The 8,105-nt window shown below is 40.1% G+C and overlaps 1 pseudogene; it reads right to left on the bottom strand.

The window, feature by feature from the left end:
• Positions 1–600: 600 nt before the first annotated feature.
• On the bottom strand, positions 601–877 carry LOC138444168 (large ribosomal subunit protein eL43-like; annotated as a pseudogene).
• Between the last annotated feature and the right edge of the window lie 7,228 nt (positions 878–8,105).

Genomic DNA, 8,105 nt, shown 5'->3' with positions numbered 1-8,105 from the left:
GAAGTAGAGGCACATCAAGGCAAAAAGGCCTAGGGTCTCAGAAGTCACAATGGGCTAAGTCATCAGCCCTGGGTTATGCAAAGATACAGGTGCAGAATAAGGTCTGGAACGACAAATGATGATACCTAAAGCACTCTGACCCCATACCCTGCAAAAGACACTTTTCTAAGAGCCTACTATTAACCTACTACTAACTTCTTTACTCTTCACAATCCAATGATGTAGGTACAACTACCACCACTTCTATTATAGAGACAGAGAAATCAAGGCAGACTAGGATAATCTCCCCAAAGTCATGCAGATAATACACTCACACAGTCATCCAGAAAACCAGGGCACTTCTCCAGGCCCTGTAACTCTAGAGTCCCCACACTTAAGCTTTATGTGGACACACCTCAAAGTATTCAGTTATCTGTGATGAAGAGTCTACTTTCTTTTCTTCCAGTCAGCCACAAGCCAGTACTTTTGTAAAAAATAAAAACAATAAAAACAAATTCCTGGAAAAAAGAAATATGAAACATAAAAAAGACAAGCTTTTTTTTTTAAACATAAATTAACCCATTTATTATAGGCTAGCAACATTATCAAACGGTGGTGTTTCTATTGGTCCTTCAGTTCCTTCAGTCTCTGATGGCAGACTTTACTGTGACAGCAGAGGTTGTGTGCAGGTCCAGGCACCACCAGCTGCTGTTTTCATGCAGGAACCACAGTGCCAAATGCCCACAGTTCATCTCTTCATCTTGGTTTTGCCACAGAAGGAGCAGGGATACTTGGTGTGCTGGCTGATTTCAATTTTCTCAACCATTTTCCTGAGGGAGGCACCATAATGGGTCCTGTATTTGCCCATGATTCCAGCCTTCTTGGTACGTTTTGCCATGTTAACGCAACCTAGATCCAAGCCCAAGAACAAGACAAGCTTTTCTTTTCTTTTTTTTTTTTTTTAAAAAGACTAGCCTGGGGACTTCCCTGGCAGTCCCATGGTTAAGACTCTGCATTGCCAATGCAGGGGGCACAGGTTTGATTCCTGGTCAGGGAACTAAGATCTCACATGCCATACAGCATGGCATAGCCAAAAAACATTAAAAATAAATGAGTGAATAAATTAAAAGGCTTAAAAAAGATAAGCCTAATTTAGAAAAGATTAAATTCAAGATAAAGTTATGTTTCAGTAGTACTCTGATGTTGCAGTTGTGTCAAATTTCTATAAAAGTTGCTCATGCTTTCCCTCAATGTATATGTTTACCTGATCTCAAAGATTTGCAGACTAGCAAGAGTCTGTGTATCACACGTGAAGAGCACTGTTCTGGGGATCCCGTCAGTAGAAAGAGCTACAATCTCTCTCTCAGGAGGGGAGTGGAAAGAAGTCACAACAAGGAGGATGCCACCTCCCCCAAAATGATGGTGAAAGGACTTGAGAAGGGGGAGGGATGGGACTCCAGAGTCAATAAGGTCCAGACCTTTGTCAACCAACTCAAGGGGACACTTTATACCAAGCACCCACGTGTGACAGGCATAGTGGGGCCATGTTGCCTGAGCCTCCTGCCGATTGAAGTCTCAAACTTTAGACTCTTGGTTCATGATCAAATGAGGTAATACATACATGTCATCACTGAGGCATACTCATAGATCACAACAGATGTTCAAGTATAAATTTTAAATTGGGCCCCATTAACAGTCCACACTCCCTACAGTACTCTATGATTTGGTATTTTTAATTTAATCTCTAATTTGTCTTATGGATCATACAACTGCACTGCATTATACAATTCTGCATCAAAACCTAACAATTTATTAATTGTAAAATTTATTAATTGTTATATACCACAGTTTTTTGTTTCCTTTCTATATTGAATTTTACATCATAAGTATATGATCATATGACCCTTCAATCCTACCCCTGGGCATATATCTGGAGAAAAACATGGTCTGAAAGGACACAGGCACCCCTGTACTCACTGAAGCACTATTTATAGTAGCCAGGACATGCAAGCAAACTAAATGTCCATCGACAGAGGAATGGATAAAGACTATGTGGTACATATATACCATGGAATATTACTCAGCCATTAAAAAGAATGAAATAATGTCATTTACAGTAACAAGGCTGGACCAAGAGACTGTCATACTAAGTGAAGTAAGTCAGAGAAGGAGAAATATCATATGACCTCCCTTATATGTGGAATCTAGAAAGAAATGATACAAATGAACTTAACTTACAAAACAGACTCACAGACTTAGAAAATGAACTCATGATTGCCAGCAGGGAAATGATGAAAGGAAGGGATAATTAGGGAGTTTGGGGTCAACATGTACACACTGCTATATTTAAAATGGATAACAAACAATGTCCTACTGTATAGCACAGCAAACTGCTCAATGTTATGTGGCAGCCTGGATGGGAGGGGAGTTTGGGGGGAGAATGGATACATGTATATGTATGGCTGAATTCCTTTGTAGTCCACCTGAAACTGTCACAACTGTTATAACACTGTTAATCAGTTATACTCCAAAATAAAAAGTTCTTTTTAAAAAAAAAATATATTGCTGAAAAAGTAGAATAAAGTAGGATGTTGTTAGCAGAATAATATTTTAAATATCCCAGGCAATAAGTTTATAGTAAATTCTATTTCCTTATCTCTAAAATGAAAATGACCAATTAGATGTAAAAGACCTTGAAAATATTAAACTATTGTATTTAAACTACTGGTTATTGGTAGTTTAAAAAACAAGACAAAAGGCCCTGAAATGGAGTCCCTTAGGCTAAACCCCACGTCATCAAACCAAGAACTAACTTTATTACAATTTTGGCCCTCCCAGAAACAGAATCTTAAACCAGCCAATCCAGAATTGCCTAACCAGCAATAGTTAGGTAATCTGTCTGATAGACACCCACTATCCCCTAAAGGAAAGTAACCTTGCAATAAACAAGCCACTTTTCCCCTAGCATAACTTCCTCGTTCCTGCTCCATTCTGCCTATAGAAGACAGTCATTTTATACAGCTCCTCACTCCTCAAAGTGCCTTTCTATCTGCTAGATTAGAATGCCTGATTCTAATCAATTTTTGCTCAAATCAACTCAAAAGTGTTTAAAACACCTTAGTTTATCTTTGGAAGAGGAAACTGAGAAGACCTCCAAGCTTCCCAGAAGCAGCAAACAACCAACTTAGGCTGCTTAAGCTCTCTCCTTTCTCTCTGTCCCTGGAGGTGTGGGCAAGTGCCTCTTAGAACCTAGTTCAAAAGTTTTTACATTATGAGCTTTCAGACTCTATTTAACGATTTCGTTTTTCAGACTGGGTCCATAAATTGGCTGGAGTCAGACTGAGTCTGACTTAAACCAGAGAGTATCTGAGGTCAGATTGGGCTGAACTTGAAACCAGATGGGGTCCAGGATCAGACTTGGTCTCACTTTAAGCTGGCCTAGGTTCAATGTGAATAAAATTCTGTTTTAAGTCTGAACAGGAAGATTAATCTATCAAAGATAATCCTAGATTACAGTGACCACAATGGAGAACTTTTAACCTGGATAAGTTTATCCATTTAGGAGGCGCCCTAGAGAATGGCCACCCACTCCAGTATTCTTGCCTAGAGAATCCCAGGGACAAAGGAGCCTGGCAGGCTATATAGTCCATGGGGTCACAAGAGTCAGACATGACTTAGTGACTAAACCACCACCAAGCTTATCCATTTAGGAGGTGCCTAGAGTGTCTCAGTCAAGCACTGACCATAAAGAATAGAGGAAAAATTATTTTTCCTCCTCTACAGCATCTGGCGACCAGTCTGAGACTCACAGGGACATCCGCTCTCTCCACATTTGCAGATGGGATCCTGAGAAAATCAGCAGAAGCCGGCAAAAAGTGAGAACTCAAACCAAATTCAGTTCTCCCAGATTTCTATCTGCAGTGCCTGATTGAGAAAAGATGGCAAAATTTTATGTTGTCCCTTTCTGTCCAAATTCAGATTGGCAGGCAAAATATATAAGAATCAGATCTTTGAATTATAACTCATGACCATGCTTTTGGGTACCCATTGGTTGTTGGTCTGTTCTCTTCTTGGGATAGCTTTGCCCTTGTATGTCTCATTTTGTGTCTGAGAACTTAGAAAGGATCAAAAATACAGCCAGACACAAAGATGAATTGCAGTCTATTTGTGGCTAGGGTTCTACCAACTGTTGCCAGCTCTCAGAGGATTGACTAAATCTTTCTTCCTTTTTTCTTTGGTTATCTTTAGGAATGGCTATTGCTCTTGAGTAAGTATATTTTGCACCCTATTTGAAGATACCTCTCATGTTCATGAAGCTGTTCTATACTTCCAGGTGTACTTACTATTTGTCTTGGTTCAAATCTGACAAAGATAATCAAAAGGATTTTTTAAAAGTAGCCCTATGATCAAAAGTTAGCCAAATTGGTAGCTGATATTCAGGAAGTCAAGAAACACCTGGAGTAACAGGCAAATTTGGCCTTGGAATGAGGAATGAAGCAGGGCAAAGACTAATAGAGTTTTGCCAAGAAAATGCACTGGTCATAGCAAACACCCTCTTCCACCAACAACACAAGAGAAGACTCTACACATGGACATCACCAGATGGTCAATACCGAAATCAGATTGATTATATTCTTTGCAGCCAAAGATGCAGAAGCTCTATACAGTCAACAAAAACAAGACCAGGAGCTGACTATGGCTCAGATCATGAACTCCTTATTGCCATATTCAGACTTAAATTGAAGAAAGTAGGGAAAACCGCTAGACCATTCAGGTATGACCTAAATCAAATCCCTTATGATTATACAGTGGAAGTGAGAAATAGATTTAAGGGCCTAGATCTGATAGATAGAGTGCCTGATGAACTATGGAATGAGGTTCGTGACACTGTACAGGAGACAGGGATCAAGACCATCCCCATTGAAAAGAAATGCGAAAAAGCAAAATGGCTGTCTGAGGAGGCCTTACAAATAGCTGTGAAAAGAAGAGAGGCAAAAAACAAAGGAGAAAAGGAAAGATATAAGCATCTGAATGCAGAGTTCCAAAGAATAGAAAGGAGAGATAAGAAAGCCTTCTTCAGCGATCAATGCAAAGAAATAGAGGAAAAGAACAGAATAGGAAAGACTAGAGATCTCTTCAAGAAAATTAGAGATACCAAGGGAACATTTCATGCAAAGATGGGCTCGATAAGGACAGAAATGGTCTGGACCTAACAGAAGCAGAAGATATTAAGAAGAGGTGGCAAGAATACCCAGAAGAACTGTACAAAAAAGAGCTGCATTACCAAGATAATCACGATCGCATGATCACTCATCTAGAGCCAGACATCCTGGAATGTGAAGTCAAGTGGGCCTTAGGAAGCATCACTATGAACAAAGCTAGTGGAGGTGATGGAATTCCAGTTGAGCTATTTCAAATCCTGAAAGACGATGCTGTGAAAGTGCTGCACTCAATATGCCAGCAAATTTGGAAAACTCAGCAGAGGCCACAGGACTGGAAAAGGTCAGTTTTCACTCCAATCCCAAAGAAAGGCAATGCCAAAGAATGCTCAAACTACCACACAATTGCACTCATCTCACATGCTAGGAAAGTAATGCTCAAAATTCTCCAAGCCAGGTTTCAGCAATACATGAACCGTGAACTTCCTGATGTTCAAGCTGGTTTTAGAAAAGGGAGAGGAACCAGAGATCAAATTGCCAACATCCGCTGGATCATGGAAAAAGCAAGAGAGTTCCAGAAAAACATCTATTTCTGCTTTATTGACTATGCCAAAGCCTTTGACTGTGTGGATCACAATCAACTGTGGAAAATTCTGAAAGAGATGGGAATACCAGACCACCTGACCTGCCTCTTGAGAAATCTGTATGCAGGTCAGGAAGCAACAGTTAGAACTAGACATGGAACAACAGATTGGTTTCAAATAGGAAAAGGAGTACGTCAAGGCTGTATATTGTCACCCTATTTATTTAACTTATATGGAGAGTACATCATGAGAAATGCTGGAATGGAAGAAACACAAGCTGGAATCAAGATTGCCGGGAGAAATATCAATAACCTCAGATATGCAGATGACACCACCCTTATGGCAGAAAGTGAAGAGGAACTAAAGAGCCTCTTGATGAAAGTGAAAGAGGAGAGTGAAAAAAGTTGGCTTAAAGCTCAACATTCAGAAAAAGAAGATCATGGCATCTGGTCCCATCACTTCATGGGAAATAGATGGGGAAACAGTGGAAACAGTGTCAGACTTTATTTTGGGGTCTCCAAAATCACTGCAGATGGTGACTGCAGCCATGAAATTAAAAGACACTTACTCCTTGGAAGAAAAGTTATGACCAACCTAGACAGCCTATTCAAAAGCAGAGATATTACTTTGCTGACTAAGGTCCATCTAGTCAAGGCTATGGTTTTTCCAGTGGTCATGTATGGATGTGAGAGTTAGACTGTGAAGAAGGCTGAGTGCCAAAGAATTGATGCTTTTGAACTGTGGTGTTGGAGAAGACTCTTGAGAGTCCCCTGGACTGCAAGAAGATCCAACCAGTCCTTTCTGAAGGAGATCAGCCCTGGTTTCTTTGGAGGGAATGATGCTAAAGCTGAAACTCCAGTACTTTGGCCACCTCATGTGAAGAGTTGACTCATTGGAAAAGACTCTGATGCTGGGAGGGATTGGGGGCAGGAGGAGAAGGGGACGACTGAGGATGAGATGGCTGGATGGCATCACGGATTCGATGGACATGAGTCTGAGTGAACTCTGGGAGTTGGTGATGGACAGGGAGGCCTGGCATGCTGTGATTCATGGGGTCACAAAAAGTCGAACATGACTGAGCGACTGAACTGAACTGAACTGATTCAGAGCCTGTAGGGAACTTTTTTAAGACCTTCTCCCTTAACCTAAAATGAAGTTATATACCCAGAGAGAAATAAAAACATTCTGAAGCCTTTTTGTGGGAGGATCTACCAAAACATTTCAAAGAAACACAGCTCTAAATCTAGAACATAGGACTCTTTTGATTTCCCTCTGAGCTGAAGATCTCTCTGATAATAAAGAAGCAAACTGAAGATGATGCAGTTGAACAAATCGGCTGGAATCTTGATATCATTTAGGTTGCAATCCAGTTTTTTCTGAGGAATTAAATACAACTGTATTGTCCTACACATCTTTTCAAGAATAGAAATGTAATGCTAGAAACAACTCCAAGCCCACCTATCCTTTTTACCAATCTCAGATTGTCTCCTATCATGTCAAAAGGCTTGCAGATATTGTAAAATACCTGTGCTTAGGGAACAAAAGTCCTTCTTGGTGGAACTTGCATTCTTCCTCTATGCAATTTAAGATATAAATGTTCTCCCTGGTATCATCAAGAATCAAGGTAATTCATATCAGAAAAGAAAAAGAAAAGGAAAAGGCTATTTTGAACACTTGGCCTTAACATTTGTTCTACAAATATTAGTAAAAAGTTCACACCATCCAAGCAGATAACCTTAACATATCATACAACTTTGGATGCAAAAGTTCTTTTGTAGGTTTCCCAAGTGGCTCAGTGATAAAGAATCCACCTGCCAATGCAGGAGACATGGGTTCAACCCCTGGGTAGGGAAGATCCCCTGGAGGAGGAAATGGTAACCCACTCCAGTATTCTCGCCTGGAAAGTCCCATGGACAGAAGAGCCTGGCTGGCTACAGTCCATAGGGTTGCAAAGAGTCAGACATGACCAAGCATGCACATATGTTCTTTTATAACCTAGTGAGTCTGTAGTAATCATACCTTTTTGTGGCTAAAATTAATAGCTAGGACTGAAAGCAACTTAGATGTCCATTGAAAGATGAATAGATACAGAAGTTGGGGTACACATACACAACTGAATACTACTCAGCTATAAAAAGGAATGCATTTGACTTGGTTCTAATGAGGTAGATGAACCTAGAGCCTATTACATAAAGTGAAGTAAGTCAGAAAGAGAAAGACAAATATTGTATATTAATGTATATACATGGAATCTAAAAAGATGGTACTGATGAACCTATCTACAGGGCAGCGATGGAGATGCAGACATAGAGAAGAGACTTTTGGACATAGTTGGGGAGAGACTAGGTGGGATGATTTGAGAGAATAGCCCTAAAACATATAC

The sequence above is a fragment of the Ovis canadensis genome, chromosome 7 (assembly GCF_042477335.2).
Source record: "Ovis canadensis isolate MfBH-ARS-UI-01 breed Bighorn chromosome 7, ARS-UI_OviCan_v2, whole genome shotgun sequence".
Taxonomy (NCBI): Eukaryota; Metazoa; Chordata; class Mammalia; order Artiodactyla; family Bovidae; genus Ovis; species Ovis canadensis.
This window is presented reverse-complemented; position numbering and strand designations above follow the sequence as displayed.